Raw genomic sequence first — 27,620 nt, 5'->3', positions numbered from 1 at the left:
CCTCTGGCAGGGCCTGTCTCCCCGAAGCCCTCTCGCCATTGTAGGCAGATCTGTTACAAACTCCTTTCCTACAGCTTACTAAGCCCTGGCTCATCTGTCTTGGTTGTCTCAGCCCCTGCTGCTGCTGCTAAGTCACTTTAGTCGTGTCCGACTCTGTGCGACCCCATAGACGGCAGCCCACCCGGTCTCAGCCCCTAGGTAGTCTTGATTCCTCCCTTCCTTGCAGGAAACACAACACCTGGTCCCTTAAGGCAAGCAGAGTGCTTATTGAAAGCAGTGGTTCTCAGACTTTCTGTATGTCAGTCACCTGGAGGGCTCGTTCAAACCCAGATTACTTGTCAGAAATACCAATTCTCAGGGCCCATCATCGACTAGAGAAAGTCTGTGATGGGAGCTGAGAATTGGCATTTCTCACAGGTTATGCCTGAATGCTGCTAGCCCCATGACCACGCTCTGAGAACCCTTGCCTTAGACCCGGTCTGCTGCAGTGTGGTCCGTAGGTTGGCATCACCTGGAAGCTTACTAGAAACACAAACTGGCAGGTCAGAGCTCACACTTCTAGAATGAGAACTTGTGTTTAACAAGTTTCGCAAAATGTGATACGTATGCACATTACAGTTTGAGAGGCACTGGTTTCGATCACCTGTTTTGATTCCTTCTAGGACTTTTAATGTCAAATATAAACCTTTTTTGACAGAAATATTCAAAATAGTTACCACATTAAACTATATTCTGGCCACAAAAAAGACCAAATAAGATGATATGGGTGGTTTGGGACAAATCTATAAGTCCCTCCAAGCGCCTAAAGGCTCAGCCTCATGGCCTTCTAATAGAGGGAAGATGATGTGTTCAAGGTGATGGCAACTTAAAAGATGATTAATATGCACAGGCTCAGTGTAGCCTAATGCTGGCAGGTGGGAGTGATGAGCTTTTTAACTCCTCTTCTATCAGCAGAACAATGACATAAAATGTACACTCAATTTAAAGTTTATATGAAGTCTGAATACTTTGAAAATCAGTCAGTCAGAAATGAAAACTGCTCGTTCTGGGTCAGTGAGGGTAAGTGGTGGGGAAAAGGGAAAGATATTTTCACTGTTACTTTTATGTTTTAGAAAAAAAATGATAGGCTGGCAAGATAAATATCAAGTTTGTTCTTTAAAAAGTGAGGAAAATAGTTACTGAGATTATCGTCATTTTATCTGTCTCGATAAAGATTTTTGGATTTCGAAAGTCAAAGGGTGAACAGATGAGTCTCCAGCACAGTAAGAGAAGATCATTTGCATCTGTCAATATATTCTGACATGCTGGGTGAGGATAATCAACCAATATCAGCAAAGCTGCCACTTCAAACAAAAAAAAAGCAAAAAATGAAAGCATTTAATAAATGTTTCTGAAGTATAAAATCTAAGTGCTACAAAAACCTAAAACTTGATAGTCAAAATAGCTGTCTTTCTTGGCTGCTTGGGCTTCTCTTGTGGCTCAGCTGGTAAAGAATCTACCTGCAATACGGGAGACCTAGGTTTGATCCTTGGTTTGGGAAGATCCCCTGGAGAAGGGAAAGGCTACCTGCTCCAGTATTCTGACCTGGAGAATTCCATGGACTGTATAGTCCATGGGGTCACAAAGAGTCAGACACAACTGAGCAACTTTCACTTGGGTGCTTACTATACGCCAGGAATTAAGCTAAGCGCTTTATCTATATGTTATATGTGACCTCATTAATCCTTGCCAGAACCTTAGGGTTCTTCAGTGATTTGTATTTTACAGATGAGGAAACTGAAGCTCAAGGAGACTTAGGGGTGAGTGTTATCTATGCATGTTGATACATGTATACTGTAGTTACACGCCATGTAACCTACCTCTTAAAGAAATACTTATTAGCTTATTTTTCTGAATGTTGCTGATAGGAGGGTAAAGAGAAAGATTTACTTAATTTGCCTATAATTAGGATGAAGAATGCTTTCTGTGACCAGCTGTCTTGGGGTTTTTTTCCAATGCTGAAACCAGATGCATGCATGAGTGCTAAGTTACTTCAGTCATGTCTGATTCTGTGTGACCCTATGGACTGTAGCCTCCCAGGCTCTTCTGTTCATGATAGTCTCCAGGCAAGAAAATTAGAGTAGGTTGCCATGCCTCCCTCCAGGGGAGCTTCCCAAACCAGGGATCAAACGGGAGTCTTAGGTCTCCTGCATTGGCAGGTGGGTTCTTTACCACTAGCGCCACCTGGGAAGCCCCCTGAAACCAGATAGTCTCAGGCAAACTAGGACAGTTGACCAGCCTACTGGGATTCCAGGGGAATGAAGCATTGGAGCCAAGCCTTTAAAAGCAGGTCACTTGACCTTTTCACAAGTTTTAGTTAACAAGTGGTTCTTGCGATACAAGCACTGAAGTTCATGAAGGTCTATCCTTATTGGATTAAAGAATGCTGAACCTGCCTACACTAGAACTGGCTTGTTTTGATTTTGCTTTGTTATTCTGAGTAGTGGTGATGGATAGCCAGATAAGAATCACAGTCTGAAGTCATGGATACTGTGATTTGCCCCACCTTAGGAACACAAGCAAGAAATCAGCTTTGGAGGACCCTCACTCTGGACATGTTTCCAAGGGTTTGTGCCCTTGGACTTTTTAGCTATCAAGTGAAAAAGCCTTCCTTGCTTGCTGTACACAAGTAACCCCACTCCTACCTGTGTTTTGTAATTTTGGGTTGTGAGCTTATCTTTAGAGAGGCTTAGTCTGTGAACTTCAATAGTGACCTGAGTTGAGGTTTGTCTTCACTTATGTTGGGAGTCCTGGGGTATTAATATCATGGTTGGAGGGACATTTCTTATACTAATTTCTGGCTTGGTAGGTGAGGATCTTGCAGGTAGTTATTGAGTCCTGCCTCCAAGGCCACAGGTATGAGCCCTGTGTACCAAGGCCACAGAAGTCGAGCCCAGAACCAAGATCACCTCTGAAGCTCATTGAGCTCCTTTGTAACTATTGCCAGAAGCCCTCTGATCATCACTAACAAGCTTCTTAACTCCAAATTAGGCGAAGATGCCCACTCCCGTAAACACCCTATGAAGTGCTAACCAATCACCTAACACCAGCCTTCCAGCAGGAATTTTCTTTGTCTTGAGGCTATAAAAAGTGATTATTAACTATATATTAACTATAAAAAGTGATTAATATGTATATTAACTATAAAAAGTGATTATTATAAAAAGTGATTATTAACTAGTTTAAAATTGAAGCATAAATCCGTGTTAGGGCAGGCCTGTGACTTAATTCTGGGGAGGATACTCTCCCCACCATCCCTCATTGGAAAGCCCTGATAGAGAAGGGCACATATTCTCTTTGACTTCCTGTACTACTGAGTGATTTTTCTTATGTATGTGGGGCGACCAGGTGAAACACAGAGCTGCCCAGTTAAATCTGAATTTCAGATAACAACAACAAATTTTCTAGTATAACTGTATTATAAATACTGTACTGGATATGATTGTATTAAACATTTAGTTGTTCATTTGCAATACCAATTTAACTGGATGTCTTGTGTTTTTATTTGCTAAATCTGGCAGCCTAGGTGATACACCTTAGGTGTATCTTTTACTCAGACTGATGTCCTTTGGGAAGTCTAGCTTCATTTGGGGTCTTAGTGGTAACTCCCCAGCATGAGGGATTGTCTCTTGCTTCTATGAAGCCTTGGAAACCTCAGCCCTAGGGTCGTAATGCTAGTGTTGAACAGAAAGTCTCTTCCTACTTGATTGTTGCACTCTTGGTTCTCTGGGTTCTTGCTGCAGTTTTCAGTTTGTTTCATTTTTAGCCCCTCGAGTCATCTTATTTTCTTCCAAGTACATGTCTTGTATACCTTGAAGAGAATGTTTATTATATTTTGTCCCAGATGTTTTGAAGTAAAAGAGTTTCAGGTTATCTGGTCTACCCTATCATAGAAGATGTAAATTAGGACATATGTTCTGCAACAGTCAGCTAAGGTGTCTGATACATTGGTGTTGGGAAAGTTAAAATGCTATTAAGATTTAAAAGTCTCCAGGCTTTCTGAGCTCTTCATAGTAGGGTGATATTATGCATGATAAAGTATATTTGACCAAAGTATAACCAAGTCAGTAGCGAGATACTTTGAAATTAGGTTATTATAAAACAATTTCAAAGGTACCAAGGGTTAGCAATACACAGGAAGAAATAATTAAAAGAGCATGTAACTAACTTAAGAACATGTAATTTGTAAGTCTGGGTGACTCAGTTCCTAGGGCAGTGTTATAGATGGTACTACGGGTCACCAAATATTCTGTTCCTCCTTGCAGGGCCCCTCCCTGAGAGGGAACACATCCCTTTCCTGGCCACGTGACTGGGGTTTGGCTAGGGAAGCAGAAGTGAACACTGCCAGTAAGAGATTTGTGGTTTGTCCTTTCTCTGTGCCATGGCGATCTTCTAGCAGATATGAGATAGATGGAGCTACATATAGCCAACCTTATGATGTATATCAAGTATAAGCAAGAAAAAACTCCTCATTTTTTTAAGCCAGTGGGGTTTTCAGGCTGTTTGTTACTGCAGCACAACTTGATCTCTTCTGACCTATTTTGACTGACAGAGATACCATCGGCCCTCAGGCACGAAGCCAAGTGCCAAAGGTTGCAAACGTGAGCAGGTTTGGTGTGGTCTTTCCCCTCATGAACTTAGGTTCTAAGAGGTGACAAAAATTAATCAAACAGAAAACGTGGAAGTAAAAGTTTTGAAGGAAACCAATTCTTGGTAAAATTAAAGTGCATTTGTTTAAAATGATGGCCTACCTATTTCCAGAAAAGCCTTAAGCTATTTATAGAATCAGACACAATATAAAACTTAGATCAGAGACACATTAATACAGCAGAGGAATCAAAGTCACTGGGCTGTATAATTGATTACTGCAGTAGGGCACGATAATCATTTCCACTTTATGGAGCCAAGGCAAGAAGGGAGTTGAGTAATACAGTCCTTACTATCTGACAGCTGGATGCAGGCTAGATCTTTGAGGAACTAAACTTTTTCTTGCTGTGAATAAAGAAGCAGTTTATCAACTGGGTCTTCATACGAGGGACATTTCACAACTTGACAGTCAGTTACTCTAAATTTGACCTTGCAAAAGTCATAGAAACATTGTTGAAATGGATAATCCTGGTACAATTCAGTTCAGTTCAGTCATTCAGTCATGTCTGACTCTTTGCGACCCCATGAACCGCAGCACGCCAGGCCTCCCTGTCCATCACCAACTCCCTGAGTCCACTCAAACCCATGTCCATCAAGTTGGTGATGCCGTCCAGCCATCTCATCCTCTTTCGTCCCCTTCTCCTCCTGCCCTCAATCTTTCCCAGCATCAGGGTCTTTGCCAATGAGTCAGCTCTTCGCATCAGGTGGCCAAAGTATTGGAGTTTCAGCTTCAACATCAGTCCTTCCAATGAACACCCAGGACTGATCTCCTTTAGGATGGACTGGTTGGATCTCCTTGCAGTCCAAGGGACTCTCAAGAGTCTTCTCCAACACCACAATTCAAAAGCATCAATTCTTCAGTGCTCAGCTTTCTTTATAGTCCAACTCTCACATCCATACATGACCACTGGAAAAACCATAGCATTGACTAGATGGACCTTTGTTGGCAAAGTAATGTCTCTGCTTTTTAATATGCTGTCTAGGTTGGTCATAACTTTCCTTCCAAGGAGTAAGCATCTTTTAATTTCATGGCTGCAGTCACCATCTGCAGTGATTTTGGAGCCCAGAAAAATAAAGTCAGCCACTCTTTCCACTGTTTCCCCATCTATCTGCCATGAAGTGATGGGACCGGATGCCATGATCTTAGTTTTCTGAATGCTGAGCTTTAAGCCAACTTTTTCACTCTCCTCTTTCACTTTCATCAAGAGGCTCTTTAGTTCTTCTTCACTTTCTGCCATAAGGGTGGTGTCATCTGCATATCTGAGGTGATTGATATTTCTCCTGACAATCTTGATTCCAGCTTGTGTTTCATCCAGTCCAGCGTTTCTCATGATGTACTCTGCATATAAGTTAAATAAGCAGGGTGACAATATACAGCCTTGACCTACTCCTAAAAGCTGTGTGTGTGTGTGCGCTCAGGAGTGTCCAACTTTGCGACCCTGTGGACCATACACCACCAGGCTCCTCTGTCCGTGGAATTCTCCAGGCACGAATACTGCAGTGGGTTGCCCTTTCCTATTCCAGGGGATCTTCGTTACCCAAGGATGGAACGCAAGTCTCTCATGTCTCCTGCATTGGCAGGTGATTCTTTACCACTGCACCACCTGGGAAGCCTCTATAGAAGCTGAAGAGAACAAAAATCTTAATTAAGAGAAGTCATTCCTGCAGGGAGCTTAGGTACTGTAAGCTAGACTGGTTGCTTTCTGCTGTCTTACCCATGGCAGGGTGGAGGAGGCAATGCTAGGGGAGGGTCCAGGAAGTTTACATTGTCAGATGACCCTTAAGGTAAGTTGCGTCTGACTCTTTGTGACCCCATGGGCTATCCAGTCCATGGAATTCTCCAGGCCAAAATACTGGAGTGGGTAGCCTTTCCCTTCTCCAGGGGATCTTCCCAACCCAGGGATCGAACCCAGATCTCCTGCATGACAAGTGGATTCTTTACCAGCTGAGCCACAAGGGAAGCCCAAGAATACTGGAGTGGGTAGCCTATTCCTTCTCCAGGGGATTTTCCTGATCCAGTAATCAAACCAGGGTCTCCTGCATTGCAGGCGGATTCTTTACAAACTGAGCTATCAGGGAAGCCCCTGTTATCAGAGGCCTCAGGAGCCTATGGAAGGTGCTGCTTTTGAAGTGGTCTGTGTTCAAGTTTTTTCAGCCCAGACCTTAAATTATATTCTGTGTGGTTGGCAGAAGAATCCTTCCCTCCATTTGCTTTAGAGGCCAGAAGGAAGCAGGACTGTCATGTGCTGTATCATAGACATTCAAGAGCCTAATTTCTTTCTTTTGTCGTATGTCACACAGGGACTAGTGGGAGGGATTGATATTTTCTTCGAAAAGGAACAAAAACTTCTCAAATACTTCAACAGTTATTTACGAGACGAGCGTTTGGCACCATAAAACAGATAGAACATGATTTGTTTCTGAACATTTTAAAGGCTTTTAATGATGGGCTGCTTCAGCCAAATAAGAACCTGACAGGCCATTCCTGGCTCATTGGATGGAGGAATGGTGGGCCCTTGGCCTAGATGAGCTCTGAATCTGGGAAAAGGCCAGTCACATAGTCCTATTATGTCCTTTTTGGAAAGCTGATGAGGCTGTGTGGGCCAGGGTGATGCCATAGACATGAGCACAGTACTGAGTGATCTTAGCAGATGACTTCTGTAGCAAGCATGCAACTTCACCCATAAACACAGGTATTTAAGAAGTGTATCTTCTGTAAAATGTCTCTAACTGAATCTGTTTTCTTGCGGAATCTTTATTCTGCTGAATGACAGAAGTTCAGTCTCCGCTGGTATCAGGATCTCCCCCCTCTCATCTTCCGGGACCGTGTGGGGAGGTGGGGGGGGCACTTATGCTGTCTCGAGGGGTTGGGTAGGGCCATCTGGCATCAGGTGTCAGGGTTGGATTGTCATCATCTGTCTAAACTGGCTTTGGTGGAGACACCCCTGCTTCTTCTGGCCTCTGGCCCATTGAGCCTAGTGATGTGCTGTACAGCACTGTGCTTGTGGTTAACAAAACTGTATTGTGCACTTAAAAACTGGTTGAGTGTAAATCTCATATCACGTGTTCTTACACACACTCACACACACACATAGAAGGGTACAATGAGACTTTGGAGGTGCTGAATATGTCTCTTAACTTGATTGCAGTGATCGTGTTTCACGTGTGTATGCATACGTCCAAACTCATCAAATTACACACATAAGGTATGTGCAGGTATTTGTGTATCAACTGTGCCTCAATAGGGGCTTCCCTGATGACTCAGTGGTAAAGAATCCACTTGCAATGTTCGATCCCAGTGTCAGGAAGATCCCTTGGAGGAAGGCACAGCAACCCACTCCAGGATTCTTGCCTGGAGAATCCCATGGACAAAGGAGCCTAGTGGGTCCATGGGGTTGCGAAGAGCTGGTCATGACTTAAGTGACTCAGCACACAAACACACACCTCAATAACAGTGTTTTTAAAATGCTGTTTAAAAAAGAACATAATATGTGACAGGTAGTGGGCTAAATGCTTTTTATGTTAACTTATTACATTATCACAATAGACTGTATAAGGTGGGTACCCATCGGTGTGTCCATTTTACAACTGAGGCAACGAGAGCATAAAAGAATTTACTCTATTTCAACCAGTTAGTAAGAGCTGGGATGGGCATGGAGGCAGACTAAAGTCAGAACCTATGCTCTTTTTTTTTTAACATTTCTGCCTCGCCATGCAGTGTGCAGGATCTTACTTCCCCCACCAGCTCATGCCCTGCAGTGGAAGTGTGGAGTCGTAACTGCTGGACTACCAGAGAAGTCCCCAGAACCTACGCTCTTAGTCCCAGCACTGTGCTCCCTCCTGAAACACCTTCCTCTGGAGCCCGTCACACCAGGCTGTCCTGGTTCTTCTCCAGCCCCTCTAACCACATTTCTCTGTGTCCCCGTGGCTTCTCTTCCTTGCCAGCCCACTTCACCGGGTGCCACCTGAGCTCCGCCTTGGCTTTCTTCTTCTCATGGTGAACCCTCTCACCAGGGCTTCTTTGCAGGCTCGTGGGCTCTGACTTCAGTCAAAGGCAGATGACTCCTTGCTCTGTCTCCGTGGCTTGTTCTGCTAGCCCAAGCGTCAGGCTCAGATGTTTCACTGTCTCCTGGCAGTCTCAACCTGGATGTCCTTGGGCGCCTACTGCATCATCTTTACCCCTCTCCTATGTTCTCCAGATCTCATGGGGGCCCATTCATGCTGGAAAACTATGAGTCATCTCTGCCTTCTTCCTCATCCTCCAGTCTATTTAATAACCAAGTTTGGGGAATTTCATTTTTCCCCTGATAGTTGCTCTGGTTGGAGCCCTTATGGTTTCTTTGATGGTGAAAAGGCTTCCTAAGTGGTTGCTCTGCTTCCACTCTCATCCGCTTCTGTATATCCTCCCGTAAACTGAGAGAGCTTTTCTCGCTAAACACAACTCTTGGTTATTTGTTTGTGTGAACCCCTCATTCACAGAAGTGTTTCCCATCGCTTACAGGCTTCCCATCATTTACAGAAGTGTTTCTTAAAAATGTGGTTCTTTGACAAGATGCATCAGAGCCACATGAGAGTTTGTTAAAGTGGAAGATTTCTGGCCCCAGCCCAGATCTACTGTATCAGCACCTCTGGCTACATCGTAGGGATGTGGACCTCCTTGATGCTAGCAGGCTGATTCCTAACCTGACGCCTGGATAAAATCTAAGCATCCTAAAAGGACATGAATGTTCTCATCTCTATTCCTCTCTCTTCCTGATGTCTATACCTTATCTCTTACCAGTCCCTCTGAGTTCCCCCAAACACTCAGCAGCTTGTCTGCTCTCCCCATCTCCACGCACACACAAAACCCACTCACTGGGCTGTCCACTGTTCCCTCTGCCCAGAGTGCCTTTGCCTTCCTTCAAGTTGTTGACGCTCTTTCCAATACCTGTCTCAGGTATCCATTCCTCTCCTTAGGTCTCTTGCCTCCCCAACCATGCCACCATGGTCTCAATAAGTTGTTCCCCCTCTGTGTTTCCCTGGGCTTCCCTGGTGGCTCAAGTGGTAAAGAAGCCACCTGCAATGCAGGAGACACGGGGTCAGGAAGATCCCCTGGAGAAGGAAATGGCAACCCACTCCAGTATACTTACCTGGGAAATCCCATGGACAGAGGAGCTGGCTACAGTCCTTGGGGTTGCAAGAGTAGGACACGACTCAGCGACTAAACACACACATACCTCTGCATTCCCCTAATGCCCCACCCCCTTGCACATCCTTGTCCATCCTTAGTGTACCCTCCTGTAAGTACGCTCCTGTCCTCTGTCTAGTTTACCAGCTTCTTGACAGAGGACGCTTCATCTTTCTGTTTCCAGGGCTAGATACAATGTCTGATCCGTGCCAGATGCCCAATAAGTATTTGCTGAAGAAATAAATGAATGAGTATAGAGTGTCAGTGCAGCAAAACAGAGGCTCTGAGGAACCACTGAAGCCAGAGTTACAGAGTCGGCTAGAAGAGCCTGGTAGCCGTCTCGAGGGAGGTGATGTTTCATAAAGACCTTAAGGGGAAGGGATGAGGAGAGTTTTGCTAGTAGAGCAAAGGGGACAAGGAAATTGCTGGCAGAGAGGACTTTCAGGGCGAGGTGGGCGCGCTGGCACACCTGGGCCCCGGGTGACTTGAGGGGAGCAGCAGTGGGTGAGCTGGGAGGCAGCTTGCATCAGGGCCGGCATCACAGGCTTTCCTGAGGCAAAAAAAAAAAAAAAAAAATCTGTGGTGGCCATGTGACCTGGACTGAGAGACTCAGGGCTGGCAGCGCCACCTACTGTGCCAAACTGGTTTTCCAGTCCCTTGAGTGGGAAGATGCCAGTTAAGTGACTCATTATCCTGTCAAGACTGTGGAAGTTTTAAGTTAAAACCTCTCACAGAATGAGAAAACCCATCTGTGCGACACATGGAACACACTCACCAAATGGTAATAAGCATTATTCTAACTTGTGACATTTTCTTGCATTCAACATTTTAAAAAAGGGCCTGTCCTTAGTACTTCATGGACCATATCTCACTGGCTTGCAGGATTTTCCCTTTACCTCTCTTGATGTTTTCATTCTAAAGTTATATCAGCATTGGAGGCTTAATCGCTGCTGCTGCTTTTAGTAACTTTCATTCACTGTTGAGATTTTTATTCCCATAAAGTAGTGACACACTGAGAATGATACACAATTATTGGTAAAGTTAATTGGGATCCAGCTCTTTCAATATGTCTCGTTTTATCAGTAATGCCCAGAGTTAAAACGGTTGTAATCTGCATTGTATCTGACACAGTTCTGAGTGCCACGTGGGGGCCTTGATAAACTGCAATGAGTAGAAGAAGAGTGTTGCTTTCGGTCAATTTGATCTTGCGATCTACCAGTGTTTGCACGGTGCTATTTCTGTATAAGGCTACTTTTTCCTCCAAAATTTCAGGGATAAGTTCTTAAGGCTATTCTGGAGGGGACAACAGGCAACTGTGACACCCAATTCACTGAGTGTTTCCTCAGAATCAGAAATTTCTGAAGGCGTCTCTTCTTTTCTACTTCCATTCATTTGTTACAATGAGTTGCTTCTATGAATTATACTTCTTTAGATTCTCCATGTAATTGATGGTCAATACTGAAATTATATTGAATATATCCTTTGCAGCCAAAGATGGAGAAGCTCTATACAGTCAGCAAAAACAAGATTGGGAGCTGACTGTGGCTCAGATCATGAACTCTTTATTGCAAAATTCAGACTTAAATTGAAGAAAGTAGGAAAAACCACTAGACCATTCAGGTATGACCTAAATCAAATCCCTTACGATTATACAGTGAAAGTGACAAATAGATTCAAGGGATTACATCTGACAGACAGAGTACCTGAATAACTATAGGTGGAAGTTTGTGACATTGTACAGGAGGCAGGGATCAAGACCATCTCCAAGAAAAAGAAATGCAAAAAGGCAAAATGGTTGTCTGAGGAGGCCTTAGAAATAGCTGAAAGGTGTAAAGAAGAGAAGTGAAGAGCAAAGGAGAAAAGGAAAGATATACTCATTTGAATGCAAAGTTCCAAAGAATAGCAAGGAGAGATAAGAAAGCCTTCCTCAGTGATCAATGCAAAGAAATAGAGGAAAACAATAGAATGGGAAAGACTAAAGTTCCCTTCAAGAAAATTAGAGATACCAAGGAACATTTCATGCAAATTTGGGCACAATAGAGGACAGAAATGGTATAGACCTAACAGAAGCAGAAGATATTAAGAAGAGGTGGCAAGAATACACAGAAGAACTATATAAAAAAGATCTTCATGACCCAGATAACCATGATGGTGTGATCACCCACCTAGAGCCAGACATCCTGGAATGTGAAGTCAAGTGGGCCTTAGGAAGCATCACTGTGAACAAAGCTGCTGGAGGTGATGGAATTCCAATTGAGCTGTTTCAAATCCTGAAAGATGATGCTGTGAAAGTGCTGCACTCAATATGCCAGCAAATTTGGAAAACTCAGCAGCTGCACTCAATATGCCAGCAAATTTGGAAAACTCAGCAGTGGCCACAGGACTGGAAAAGGTCAGTTTTCATTCCAATCCCAAAGAAACGCAATGCCAAAGAATGCTCAAACTACCGCACAATTGCACTCATCTCACACACTAGCAAAGTAATGCTCAAAATTCTCCAAGCCAGGCTTCAACAGTACATGAACTGTGAACTTCCATATGTTCAAGCTGAATTTAGAAAACGAGAGGAACCAGAGATCAAATTACCAATATCTGTTGGATCATCAAAAAAGCAAGAGAGTTCCAGAAAAAACATCTATTTTTGCTTTATTGACTATGCCAAAACCTTGACTGTGTGGATCACAACAAACTGTGGAAAATTTTTCAAGAGGTGAGAATACCAGACCACCTTACCTGCCTCCTGAGAAATCTGTATGCAGGTCAAGAAGCAACAGTTAGAACTGGACATGGAACAACAGACGGGTTCCAAATTGGGGAAAGAGTACATCAAGGCTATATATTGTCACCCTGCTTATTTAACTTACATGCAGAGTACTTCATGTGAAATGCTGGGCTGGATGAAGCATAAGCTGGAATCAAGATTGCAAGGAGAAATATCAATAACCTCAGATACCCAGATGATAAGAAGAACTAAAGAGCCTCTTGATAAAAGTGAAAGAGGAGAGTGAGAAAGTTGGCTTAACTCAACATTCAAAAAACTAAAATCATGGCATCTGGTCCCATCACTTCATGGCAAATAGATGGGGAAACAATAGAAACTGTGAGAGACTTTATTTTGTGGGGCTCCAAAATTGCTGTATATGGTGACTGCAGCCATCAAATTAAAAGACTCTTGCTACTTGGAAGAAAAGCTATGACCAACGTAGACAGCATATTAAAAAGCAGAGACACTACTTTGCCAACAAAGGTCTATCTAGTAAAAACTATGGTTTATCCAGTAGTCATGTTTGAATGTGGACCATAAAGAAAGCTGAGCACCAAAGAATTGATGCTTTTGAACTGTGGTGTTAGAGAAGACTCCAGAGAGTCCCTTGAACTGCAAGGAGATCCAACCAGTCAATCCTAAAGGAAATCAGTCCTGAATATTCATTGGAAGGACTGATGCTGAATCTGATGCTCCAATACTTTGGCCAATTGATGTGAAGAACTGACTCACTGGAAAAGACCCTGATGCTGGGAAAGATTGAAGGTGGAGAAGGGGACGACAGAGGATGAGATGGTTGGGTGGCATCACCGACTCGATGGACATGAGTTTGAGCAAGTTCCAGGAGTTAGTGATGGACAGGGAAGCCTGGCATGCTGCAGTCCATGGGGTCACAAAGAGTCAGACATGACTGAGTGACTGAACTGAACTGAACTGAAGTGAGATCATATGGTATTTCTCTGTCTGGTTTATTCACTTAGGACAATGTCCTCTAAATTCATTCATGTTGTCACAAATAGCAGGACTTTCATCTTTTTATATGATTCCATCTTGTGTGTGTGTGTAGTGTGTACATACCCCTATCAGTTACAGAACCAGAGAGTAAAATGGTGGTTGCCGGGGGTTGGGGGCCTTCGGGAAGATGGGGAGATGCTGTTCAGATGGTAGAAACATTCATTCTGTTGAAAGATAAATAATCTCTGGGCCTCTAACGTAGGTCATGGTGGCTCAAGTTAACAATACCATATTATATATTTGAAATGTGCTAAGAGAATAGATTTCGTGTTATTACCACACGCACATAAATGGTAATTATGTGAGGTGATGGATATGTTGATCATGGTAATCATTTCACAATGTATACTACCACATACAGGGTACTTAAATGAGTCCCTTCCAGGTCAACTGAGTCCTGTCAGTGATCTGCCGTATAAACTGCTTTGATCAGCTCAAGCTCCTGAGAGCTTCAGTTTGGTGGGAGTGGGGCCTTGGCTGTGGCTGTCTGTTGCTGACAAGAGCAGAGTGCAAGCTCGTCTGGTCTTGGGAATTGCCTCCCTTCAGACTGCACCTGCTCAGGTGTCCCTAGTTCACCTGCCTCTTTGGCATAACCCACACTGCCGTCTGGGGCTAAATCCCCTTGTCATGCCTTTGGGACCCTCTGGATCCCACCAGCTCTCCAATTCCCATCTCTCTCCCTTTTTTTCCGGCTCACAAGGACCGTGATGCTGGCCAAGCCCAGTTCCTGTTATCCCCACACTTCCGTTTCTCCTCTCCCTCGCTGTGGTGGCTTAGAGGAACCACAGACAGATCCCAAGACAGTGGCCGCTCTACTCTCAGATCCTCAGTCTCATGTGGAACCTCCATCATCTTCCCTTATAGAGACTGAAGAGGTGGGAGTGGGTGCAGGAAACCTGCTTCCAGTGACTGAATATTTTTTTCATACCTCAGTGCAGGTATTAGCAGAATCCCTTATTGTGTCTTCCTCTCTCACACCTGTACAGGTCAAAATTACTCTAAAGTCAAGAATGAGATAAAGTTATTCCTGCATTCCTCCTGATTCTCCATATAGCGGTCGTGCGTGTGTGCTCAGTCGCTCAGTCATGTCCAACTCTTTTGCGACCCCAAGGACTATAGTCCGCCAGGCTCCTCTGTCCATGGGGTTCTCCAGGCAAGAATACTGGAGTGGGTTGCCATTTCCTGCTCCAGGGGATCTTCCTGACCCAGGGATCGAACCTGCCTCTCCTGCATTGGCTGGTGGATTCTTTTACCACTGAGTCACCTGAGAAGCCCCATGTAGGGGTGGGTCACATGGTTACATCAAATTCAGAAGAACCCACAATAGCTAGTAATTTGAGAGCATCCCACACTTTTGATAAGTGTTGTCATGGGAGCAGATGGGGTTCCTTCAGAATGTGTTGTACAGCAGGGGTCTTCAAACTTTAGAGGGCATCAGGACCACCTGGAGGGCTTGTTCAAACACAGATTGTGGGTCTCATCTCCAAAATTTCAGGAGCACTGCAAAAGGGACCAGTATTTTGCACTTAGGATGGCAAGACTCAGCAACTGAAAATACAAGATCCGAGTTCAATTGAATTTCAGATAAACAACAAATTTTAAAAGGATAAGTATCTCCCAAATATTGCATGGGACATAAAAAGTGAAGTCGCTCAGTCTTGTCCAACTCTTTTTGACCCCATGGACTGTAGCTCACCAGGCTCCTCTATCCATGGGATTTTCCAGACAGGAATACTGGAGTGGGTTGGTATGTCCTTCTCTAGGGGATCTTCCCAACCCAGGGATCAAACCCGAGTCTTCCACACTGCACGCAGATTCCTTACCGTCTGAGCCACCAGGGAGGTCCTGACAAGCATGGAACATACTTATGGAAGCATGGAAGCCTGGGACATCGGTTCAGTTCAGTCACTCAGTTGTGTCAGACTCTTTGCGACCCCATGAACTGCAGCATGCCAGGCCTCCCTGTCCATTACTAACTCCCTGAGTCCACCCAAACCCATGTCCATCGAGTTGATGATGCCATCCAGCCATCTCATTCTCTTTCATCCCCTTCTCCTCCTGCCCTCAATCTTTCCCAGCATCAGGGTCTTTTCCAATGAATCAGCTCTTCGCATCAGGTGGCCAAAGTATTGGAGTTTCAGCTTCAACATCAGTCCTTCCAATGAACACCCAGGACCAATCTCCTCTAGGATGGACTTTTTATCATTAAATGTAGGCATTACTTTTCTGAAATCCCACTTTGACTGAGTGTCCTGTATTCTATCTAGCAACCTAATTTGTCTTTCCAGCAAGGGCCCTGGTGATGAGGATGTTGCTGGTCTGGAGACCACAGTTTGGACCACAGGTACAGACTAGCTTGAGTGCAGAGCCCTGGGTAATACCAACATGTAACCAGCGAAAGAATCCAAACAGCAATGTAAGGGAGGCAACAGAACTATAATGAGTGTTTTCAGAACCCAAAGGAAGAAAAAGTTTCAAAGACAGAGTGATCAACTGAGGCACACATCACAGAATTTGGGGGAAGCTGAGGATTGAAAAGAAGTTAGATTTGGCAACACGGAGGCCTCTGGGGATCTTTGTCACTTTCAGCGCACTAATGGGGGCAGAAGCAGTGTGCAGTGATGGCGAGAGTGGGAATGGCAGAGTGACGACTGCTTGCATATGGTTGGTGGGGGGCTACTTTGTGAAGCGAAAAAGAAGGGGATGCAGGGGCACTTGAGGGTATTTTTTTATGAAAGGAGACAGGGAACATATTTACAGCCAGAGAAGAAGTCAGTAGAGAAAGAACGTCTGAGATTACAGAAGACAGAGAATAACAGATGGGGTACAAGGCCGAGGGATCCCCAGCTGGGGAAGCAGGAGAAAGATGGAACGAGGGAGAAAAGTTGGGAGAGTGGTAGCTGGGCAGGGTGCAGACAGCCTCCCATCCCAGGGCAAAGTGTTGGTTGTAAATATTTTCAATTTGGCCCATAAAGGAAAAAGAACATCTGCTTAGAAAAAAATCTCTGCTGAAATGTTACTGTTGCAAAGTAGAAAAACATATGTGTATGTGAGTAAGGGTGCTGAATAATATACTAAAAAATTCTGAGTGCTTTGAAAACTTTTTTTTTTGGCTGTAATTTATTCTTTGAGTCTCTCTTGCATTTGGTTTTATAAGGCTATATTCACAATTTTCCAAAATTGGTTTTTCCTCCTTGGGGCTTTCTTTTTCTCGCGGAGTAAACCTTTTTAATCTTCAGTTGCAGGCTGCACGTTCTCATTGGTTTGTACCTTATGTGTTTCCTTCCATGCCTGTACTTTGTTGGCTGTGCCTTATCCACGGACATCCCCACCCAACATCACCGGTTTGTCTCTGATGATTTTCATTCTTGTCTTTCCCACTAATTTCGATGTTAAATTAAAAAGCATTGGTCTTATATATTCAATAACCTAAGACATACCATGTAAGCATTGTTTTACTCTATAGTATTAAAATGATCTCAAGCTCAGGTTGTTTAAAAGATCAGAGTTTCTCAAATTGTAATTTGGGAGCATCTGTCCCAGAATCATTTAATGACTTAGGCTTTAGGTGGTGTCCTGAAGGTGAATCTTAAGAGCTACAGAAGTCCTGGAATGAACAGGAGGCTTTGCAGCAGAGCCACCAGGCTTCTCCTCTTCTACTTCGGCCTGACTGCCCTGTTCTCTGCTGGGGCCAAGCAGGAAGGAACTCCCCTTTTTGCTCTATTTCTTTCCTCCTCTCTAAAGTGGGTGAGGTGGCTGAGGTGATTAGAACTCTAGCAGCCTTTTTGGACCATGAGGGGAATTTGAGGATGGAAACTAGTGATAGGTTAGAACAGAAACAATAGAGGACCTGGGTCCTTGATTGTAGGGACACACAGTAGATTGCCAATAAGTCACACCCTTGTATAATATTCTCTCATTAAATTGGGAAGAAATCCAGCACTTGATTCTTCTAATCCACAGAATTTGGCAAGGTAGATGGGATGTTACTCCAATGTTTATAACACATTGAATGGCAAGTGAAGGGGAAAGTCACTCAGTCACTCAGTCGTGTCTGACTCTTTGCAACCCCATGAACTGTAGCCTGCCAGGCTCTTCTGTCCGTGGGATTCTCCAGGCAAAAATACTTGAATGGGTTGCCATTTCCTTCTCCAGGGGATCTTCCCAACACAGGGATCATATCCTGGTCTCCTGCATTGCAGGCAGATTCTTCACTGCCTGAGCCACCAGTGAAGGAATTTTGCAGATGTAATTAAGGTCCCTTCAGTTCAGTCGCTCAGTCGTGTCCGTGACTCTTTGTGACCCCATGGACTGCAGCATGCCAGGCCTCCCTGTCCATCACCAACTCCTGGAGTTACTCAAACTCCTGTCCATCGTGTCGGTGATGCCATCCAACCATCTCATCCTCTGTCGTCCCCTTCTCCTCCTGCCCTCAATCCTTCCCAAAATCAGGGTCTTTTCAAATGAGTCAGTTCTTCCCATCACGTGGCCAAAGTATTGGAGTTTCAGCTTCAGCATCAGTCCTTCCAATGAATATTCAGGACTGATTTCCTTTAGGATTCACTGGTTGGATCTCCTTGCAGTCCAAGGGACTCTCAAGAGTCTTCTCCAACACCACGGTTCAAAAGCATCAGTTCTTTGGTGCTCTGCTTTCTTTATAGTCCAACTCTCACATACGTATATGACTACTGGATAAAGTATGATTCTAAACTCAAAAAGTTCTAAAGTTTGATTCTAAATGCAATTTTCCCCCTTATCAGCTGACTCTTAGTTTATCAAAGGGAGACTATTCTGGGTAGGCCTGACCTAATCAGGTGAGCCCTTTAAAAGAAGGGCTATGCCTTCCCTGAATTCAGAGACTACAACCAGCAGAGAGTCTTTGCCTTTGTTGCCAGCCTGGAAGAAATAACACTACAGGAATTTTACAGCCACAAGGCCATAAATTCTGCTAATAAACTAAGGGATTCTTCCTTTGTTTTCAGAAGGGAATGCAGCCAAGCCAACACCCTGATTTCAGTGTTGTGAGACCACCCAGCTAAGCCATAACCAGACTCCTGACCCATGGAAATTTTGAGATAATCAGTGTGTGTTGTTTAAAGCTTTTAAGTTTGGCCTAATTTGTTAGGCAGCATAGAACGCTATACATTGATGTCCACGTTGTTACTGTAACAGCCCAGGAATGCCTACCTCCAGGCTTCTTTTACATGAGGAAGAATTTAACTTATGAAATTAAACAATTTCTTGCTTCTTTAAGCTGTTGTGATTTTAGATTTTCATTTATAGGTATCTTAACCTAAATTTGACTGATTCATTGAGTAATGAGGAAGGACTTACAGAATATCAATCATTTGTGCTTGACCTTGAAAAATGTATAGTTTCAGAAGGTGGAAACTGAGTAACTGGAGGTAGAAAATCATTTTCCTGGGGCAGAATGCATGAAGTGTAGTAATACATATTTTGAAAAAACAAATAATAATTGAGTTTCACTAGATTGAGATGAGGATGAAAAGGTGGATTAGAGCCAAATCACAAATCCAGATGGTCTTGGGGATTATTTTTGAAGCAATGGAGAACATGGAGATTTTCTGACCAAGGTAGTAGCATGATCAGAGCTATGACTTGTTTGTATTTAGTTGTTTATGATTTGTTTACTTATTATCTTCTAATTTCTAAAAACTTTATCTTTAATTGGAGGATAATTGCTTTACAATGCTGTGCTGGTTTCTGCTGTATTATTATCTTTTAAATTGAAGATTCTCCTGGAGGAGGGAATGGCTGCCCACTCCAGTATTCTGGCCTGGAGAATTCCATGGACAGTGTAGTACATGGGGTCGCAAAGAGTCAGACACGACTGAGGGACTTTCATTTTCGCTTTTCAAATAGAAGTATATTGCTCCAGTTTCTAGAATCGGTTCTACTGAGATGAAACTGGAGCCCACTATACAGAGTGAAGTAAGCCAGAAAGAAAAACAACAATACAGTATACTAATGCATATATATGGAATTTGAAAGATGGTAACGATAACCCTATATGCGAGACAGAATAAGAGACACAGATGCATAGAACAATTTTATGGACTCTGAGGGAGAAGGTGAGGGTGGGACGTTCTGGGAGAATAGCATTGAAACATGTATATTATCATATGTGAAACAGAACACCATTCCATGTTCGATGCATGAGACAAGGGCTCAGGGCCGGGGCAATGGGATGACCCAGAGGGATGGGATGGGGAGGGAGGTGGGTGGGGGTGTCCAGGAAGGGGAACACATGTAAACCCATGGCTGATTCATGTCAATGTATGGCAAAAACTATTACAATATTGTAAAGTAATTAGCCCCCAACTAAAATAAATAAATTTATAAAAGAAAACAAACAAACAAACAAACAAACAAAAAAGAAAAAAAAAGGAAGTATATTGCTTTACAGCATTGTGCTAGTTTCAGTGGTACAGCAGATTGATTGAGTTATACAAATATATATATGTATATTCTTTTCCAGTTTCTTTTCCATTATGGATTATTACATGATGGTGAATATAGTTCCCAGTATACATAGTAAATCCTTTTTATATACAGTAGTGTGTATCTGTTAATCCCACACTCCAAATTTTTCCATTCCTCTACCCTCCCCCTTTTGGTAATCATAAGTTTATTTTTTATGTCTGTGAGTCTATTTCTATTTTGTAAAGAAGTTAATTTGTATCAGGTTTTTTTAGATTCTACATATAAGTGATATCATAGGATATTTATCATTCTCTTCTGACTTACTTCACTTAGTATGATAATCTCTAGACATATCCATGTTGCTGCAAATGGTAATATTTCATTCTTTTTTGTGACTGACAGTCCACTGTGTGTGTGTATGTATATGTGTATGTGTATATACGCATCACATCTTTATCCATTCAGCTGTTTTTAAATTTAGTTAATTAATTTAAAATTTTCATTGGAATATAGTTGATATAAAATGTTGTGTTATTTTCATATGTACAACAAAGTGATTCAGTTATAAGTATACATGTTTATTTTTTCAGATTCTTTACCCATGTAAGATATTATAGAATATTGAGTAGAGTTCCTCATGCTATGCAGTCAGTTCTTGTTGGTTATCTATTTTATATATAGTAGTGTATGAGTGTTAATCCCAAGCTCTTAACTTATCCCTCCCACCCATATTTCCCCTTTGGTAACCATAAATTTGTTTTCAAAATCTATGAGTCTGTTTCTGTTTTGTAAAAAAGATCATTTGTGTCATTTTTAAAAAGTTAGATTTCACAAGAAGTGATATCATATGATATTTGTCTTTCTCTGTCAGACTTACCTCACTTAGTATGATAATCTCCATCCATTTTGCTGCAAATGGCTTTAGTTCTTGACTGAATAATATTCCATTGTATATATGTACCACATCTTCTTTATACATTCCTCTGTTGATGGATATTTAGGTTGCTTCCATGTCCTGTCTATTGTAAATAGTGCTGTAGCGAACACTGGGGTTCATGTATCTTTTTGAATTAGAGTTTGCATCTTTTCTGGATATTCGCCCAGGAATGGGATTGCTGGATCATATGGTGGCTCTGTTTTCAGTTTTGAAAGGAACCTCCATACTGTTTTCCACAGTTATGCCTTTTTAAAAAATGCAGTATGAGTCAGTTCTTCTTAGGGTGCAGAAACATATCTCAAAGTAGATTTTGTCTCAAAGAGATTTACAGGAAGAGAAACTGGGGAAGCGAAACAGGAACAGGAGACAGGAGCCAAGGATATCAGCAACCAGAACAAGAGACTCAGGTCCTAAATGCTCTTTCTCCTCTCCTTTCTCCTATTTCATTTCATTCTCTGTTGTGCTTAGTTTCTTATGGCTGGAGCATCACCCCTTACAGCTGCCCATTAAAGGAGAAGGAACAGACTTCTCCGCCAGTTCCGGTTCAGGATCTCACTTCTGGAAGCTGCATTTGATTGGACAGTTCTGGAATAATCCCAAAGGCCATGGGGTGGAATATGGTGATTGGCCTGGCTGGTGTGTGTGTATGTGTGTGCATGTGTGTGTGATGTCTGCTATGAGAAAAAGGAGCTTGGGGAATAAAAACAAAATAGGTTAATTTGAATTTCACAGTTCTTTCTTTTTTATGTCAGGTTCTCAAGGACAGATGACAACATTCATATGATTACACTCCCACCAAGGGGATAAAATATTAGTAATTGAAATATGCACAAATGCTTATTTATAATATTTCCAATTATTTCTCCTTGCCACTGTCATTATCAACTAAACTATAAGCTATATAATTAAAACTGGTTTTCACAATATATGTATTTAAATGCTCAGTTATTAATTTATTGTGTGTCCAAAGTGTGTGGAATACTGTATTATATGTTTATGACATCTATTGCTTGAAGAAAAGAGAATTTCAGAGTAGCTATTTACAGGTACCTCCAAGTTCTCAAAATAATCTCAGTGAAATACAACTTCTTGCTTAAGAAAGCAGCACTCTTTTGCTCAAATATGTTAGTAGACTGAGATAAGTAATAATTAAATAAACTCTCAGTTCAGCAGTTCAGTTCAGTTGCTCAGTCATGTCCGACTCTTTACAACCCCATGGACTGTAGCACGCCAGGTTTCCCTTTCCGTCACCAACTCCCGGAGTTTACTCAAACTCATGTCCATCAAGTCAGTGATGCCATCCAACCATCTCATCCTCTGTCGTCCTCTTCTTCTCCTGCCTTAAATAACATTCAGATTAGCTAAAAAATATGCTAGTTTAACCTGCATATTTTATCATACATGCTTTGGGTATCTGTGAAAAGTTTAGAAAGTAATGGATCTTTTTCTAAGTTCTTGCATATGTTGATCATCTATGCCTTTTTTGGGAAAATATTCAAACACATTAAGTTGGCTCAAATCTGTAACTGACATACATGACAAACACCATCACGAGAATTAAAGATGCCATCATTTAAGATGCCTGAAGTGTGTTTTTAAAAAATCTGGCTGAAATATTGGACTACTTCCTGGAAGACTTCCAGTCAGCTCCCTGGTGGGTGCAGCTGATACGTTTTACCACTAGGTGTTACTCTTCCTCCATCACACATGAATCTGGTGTTTCAAAAGCAATGTTGTGCATGCAAAATCAACAGACTTCTCTACCTCCTGTCTACTGTTTAAATACAAGATGCAACTTTACCCCCAATATTTACTCATCATTGTAACCATATAAGCACTCAGCACAGTAGAAAGTGAAGTTTATTTCTGCTTTCTGTAGTGTCATCCCACACCAGGTGTCCAAAAATTAGACTGTCAGTACCTCTGTGTTGTGTGCTGTGCTTAGTTGCTCAGTCATGTCCGACTCTTTGTGACTCCATGGATTGTAGCCCGCCAGGCTCCTCTGTCCATGGGGATTCTCCAGGCAAGAAAACTGGAGTGGGTTGCCATGCCCTTCTCCAGGGGATCTTCCCCCAGGGATTGAACCCAGGTCTGCCGCATTGCAGGAGGATTCTTTACGTCTGATCCACCAGGGAAGCCCCATCAATACCTCTATTTGTTGTTAATTCTTCTTAATGGAAGGAAGTGACAGAATTATAATCTCATTAAAAAGACAGTTGACCTGCCCATGATTTCTCCCTGAAACGGTGATATATTATATCTAAACAATTTCACATGTAAGATGATAAAAATACAAAATTCTCAGTTATTAGTTATGTATATTAATTAACCGAAGGTATTGATATACTATACATATCTAAGAAAGAGGGAGATGTATAGAATCTGTTTATAGTGTCCTGCTACATGTTTTGAGATAGAAGATAACTTTTTGTTTAACTTTCTTGGAAGCAATTCTCCCACCCTCTGCTTGTGAATGCACAGTAAACATTTTTAAAGATGAAGAAGATATAAACCATCCTCATATTTATGTCCACTGGGCCCTTTTGAGGAAAGAATCACATTTTACCAAGGCATCTGATTTTAAATTAATCTATTCTAAATATTGAAATTTAAAAATTTTTTCTCCCCAATGGATAAAAAAATGAGGCAGGACATAATTAGAAGGTAAATACATTCATTGTGATCTAAAAATTAAAACAAGCCAAATTAGATACTTGGAACATACATAATCAGTTCTTCCCTCAGATTCACCCATCCAGTTTAGTAGTTCATTCACTGTTTCATTCATTCACTTACTCATTGAACAAACTTTTAGTTGGGTGAGCTCATATATTTCAGATTCAAAAATGAAATGAAATGACCTTTATTTTGTGGAAGCTTGAGGTTAAAGGTGAAGTAGGACCTGGTGGCTCAGATGGTAAAGAATCTGCCTGCAATGTTGGAGACCTGGATTTGATACTTGGGTTGGGAAGGTCTCCTGGAAGAGGGCATGGCAACCCACTCCAGTATTCTTGTCTGGAGAATCCCATGGACAGAGGAACCTGGCAGGCTATGGTCCACGGGTTGCAAAGAGTTGGACATGACTGGGTGACTAAGCACAGGGCTGGTAAGGAGGAGGAGAGTCAGATTTGTAAACATAAAACTGGCACTGTGTGACAGCTCACAGGATCATCTTTTATTTGGGCATAACAACAAGATATGAATGTTAAGGATCTTTTGCTGACTCTAACACACCGTGGGACTAAGTGGATGAAAATGTTCCACTGACTGGATAGGTGTGTTGCTGATCCTGTTGGTTGCCTACTGTCCATTGCCTGATAGTCCTCTGGGTAGATTGCTCCCATCTGCCCAACCACTGGGTGTGGCCACAGGACTAAGTTTTGGCCGAAGAGACTGATGTGAAACATTGGATGGCACCTTTGGGACAGCTGAACTGCCATTGTTGCCTGCCTTCCTCTTGGTCACCAGCATGTAGCAAGGTCAGGAGTGGTGAGATCTGCCCCCATTCACTGTAATGGGGTCAAGGGTAAGCTGGGAATAAAACCAGCACTGGTTTATGCTTTTTTATAAAATATTATTTATTGATGTTTAATTAATTAGTTTAGTCATTTGTCTTTGTTGGGTCTTTCATTACAGTATGCAGCTCTCTCCAGCTGCAGCGAGCGGGCCTCTCTTGTTGTGATGTGGTGTGAGGGCTCAGCTGCCCTGAGGCATGTGGGATCCTGAGTTGAACCCATGTCCCTCGCATTGGAAGGCAGATTCTCAACCACTGGACCCCCAGGGAAGTCCCTGGTTTTTGGTGTACTCAAATCTGTTGCACTGAGATTCCCTGTGAAGAACCTATTTTGATCGTAGGAATAAGCATTTACTTTTCGTTCTAACTTTGGAAATAGGACATTAGTTTTCAGCCAGAAAGAAATAAAGAGAAACAACATAATGATCAAATCTTGCAATCCACCCTCTTTCACACAAGCAAGAGTGCAAGTCACCAACAAAGGTTATTAATACTTTTGAAGGTCAAAAGAGAACTTCAGTGAAAGGAATATTGATTAATGCAGGAGAAGCTGGAAAGGCTCTGCTCTCATGGTGGACTCAGAGCTGTGGGCTTCAGACACGTGATGTTAAAAAAGGAGGCTAAAGAGATGCTGAGAGACTGTAAAGGCAAAAGGTGGGAAACGATCTTCCCTTTCTTCCCTCTTGGTTGGAAACCCCATTATATGCTCTGTTGGCTTCCTGAACTCCTCCTTTGAGGAGAAAAGAATATTGAAGAGTAATCCCATGTCTGTTAAGTGCTATTTTCAGCAGGCCCTACTCATGGCCTCATTTCCCTCCTTGAACAGGTTGGATTCGTTTCATCATTTTAATCCCTCCCTTGGCTACACCATCAGCTTCCTCCCTGGGTAAATCTAACTCTTAGCTTCACCTGAGTAGCTGGAAATAGCTGGGGGAACAAAACATATGCCTTTTGATGTTGCTGTACAGGATGCATTGTTATTGCCTTATCCTGCTGACAGGACAGAAAAAAAAAAAGTTGCTTACTACTTCTCTGGATTGAATATCTGAAGGTCTGATCAGAATATTTAAACACCTAACACATGCTAGTGTATATTTAGCTTTCCTAAAGTGCTCTGACAGCATTCAGGGATAATTGTTGGTAGGTTGAAGTTGTGTATAACTCAGGAATAATCGGAGAAGGCAATGGCAACCCACTCTAGTACTCTTGCCTGGAAAATCCCATGGATGCAGGAGCCTGGTAGGCTGCAGTCCATGGGGTCGCAAAGAGTCGGACACAACTGAGTGACTTCATTTTCACTTTTCACTTTCATGCATTGGAGAAGGACATGGCAACCCACTCCAGTGTTCTTGCCTGGAGAATCCCAGGGACGGGGGAGCCTAGTGGGCTGCCGTCTATGGGGTCGCACAGAGTTGGACACGACTAAAGCAACTTAGCAGCAGCAGCAGCAGCAGCAGGAATAATACTGAATAAAAAATACAGCTTATTTGAAGCTTACCAAATAAGTGGCTTTTCCAATGTTTAAAAAAGATGTTCAGTTTTAAGGAAGTTGAATATGCATACATTATTCTATAATATTATTATTTTTTAGTAAACTCTTTCTAGGTGGTATAAAGGAAATTTTTAATCAAGTCCAGGTTATTTTTTTAATCAGTTGAGTTCATTCATTCATTTGACCAGTATTTGTTGAGCACACGTTCAGTTCAGTTCACTTGCTCAGTCATGTCCGATTCTTTGCGACCCCATGGACTGCAGCACGCCAGGCTTCCCTGTCCATCACCAACTCCCGGAGTTTACTCAAACTCATGTACATTGAGTCAGTGACGCCATCCAACCATCTCATCCTCTGTAATCCCCTTCTCCTCCAACCTTCAAACTTTCCCAATATCTGGATCTTTTCAAATGCGTCAGTTCTTTGCATCAGGTGGCCAAAGTATTGGAGTTTCAGCTTCAATATCAGTCCTTCCAATGAACATGCAGGACTGATCTCCTTTAGGATGGACTGGCTGAATCTCCTTGCAGTCCAAGGGACTCTCAAGAGTCTTCTCCAACACCACATTTCAAAAGCATCAATTCTTTGGCACTCAGCCTTCTTTATGGTCCAACTCTCACATCCATACATGACTACTGGAAAAACCATAGCTTTGACTAGATGGACCTTTGTTGGCAAAGTAATGTCTCTGCTTTTTAATATGCTGTCTAGGTTGGTCATAACTTTACTTCCAAGGAGTATGCGTCTTTTAATTTCATGCAGTCACCATCTGCAGTGATTACTGGAGAAGGGAATGGCAAACCACTTCAGTATTCTTGCCTTGAGAGCCCCATGAACAGTATGAGCACACGTGATGAACGTGATAAACATAGAGTTGTTTATTTATTGTAAATTAGCTTGTGTTCTGTCTGCATTCTCTGCTGGGGACAGGAATTCTGCTTGCCTTAGATAGAGCTGTAGACCTGGAACTCAACACACAGTGCCTTACCACGTGATAGGGACTCACGCCTGATGGTGAAGGGTGATGAAGATTGTCTCAGGGAAAGGGATCAGATAATCCAAATATGTATAAAATTCCTGACCATGGAAGAACTATCTACTTTCCTTGGGGTATACTGACACCTGGTTTTATATTAAATAGGATAGGATTAAGTTAAAATTCTAGTTGTGATAGTGTCACTCATTGGGACTATTCCTGAGATAAATGAAAGCTATTTCTTTCTATTTTTAGTATCTCTATGGATGAGAAATTTGTAAACAATTATGAAGGCCAGGGAAGCCCAGCATGCTGCAGTCCATGGGGCCACAAAGAGTTGGATGTGACTTAGTGACTGAACAACAGCAAATGGATGAGATATTTGTAAACGATTATGAGTGCGTGGTGGTAGAACATTTTGGGGGCACAGACCAAGGGTAAATAATCAGAAGGTGTTGAAATTTTGACTGTTTCATTTGAAAATTATTAATAATAGATTTTCTTTTTTTCTGCTGTTTCATAATTTAGCTATTCTATAATTGGTATACATGTATGAATTCCTCAACCCCTTATGGTTTTGCTATTACCAGCAGTTATCATTGTATGTACATCTTTTGCACATGGGC

At 42.4% G+C, this 27,620-nt stretch overlaps 1 protein-coding gene across 1 annotated transcript in view; it reads left to right on the top strand.

Moving 5' to 3' along the window:
• LOC145528649 (uncharacterized) overlaps positions 1-27,620 on the top strand; it is a 199,145-nt gene that overhangs the window by 45,569 nt on the left and 125,956 nt on the right. The window lies entirely within an intron of this gene.

The sequence above is a fragment of the Giraffa tippelskirchi genome, chromosome 12, assembly GCF_054371585.1.
Source record: "Giraffa tippelskirchi isolate mGirTip1 chromosome 12, T2T-mGirTip1v1.2.pri, whole genome shotgun sequence".
Classification (NCBI taxonomy): domain Eukaryota; kingdom Metazoa; phylum Chordata; class Mammalia; order Artiodactyla; family Giraffidae; genus Giraffa; species Giraffa tippelskirchi.
The sequence above is the reverse complement of the archived record's forward strand: the minus strand, read 5'-3'. Positions and strand labels throughout refer to the sequence as shown.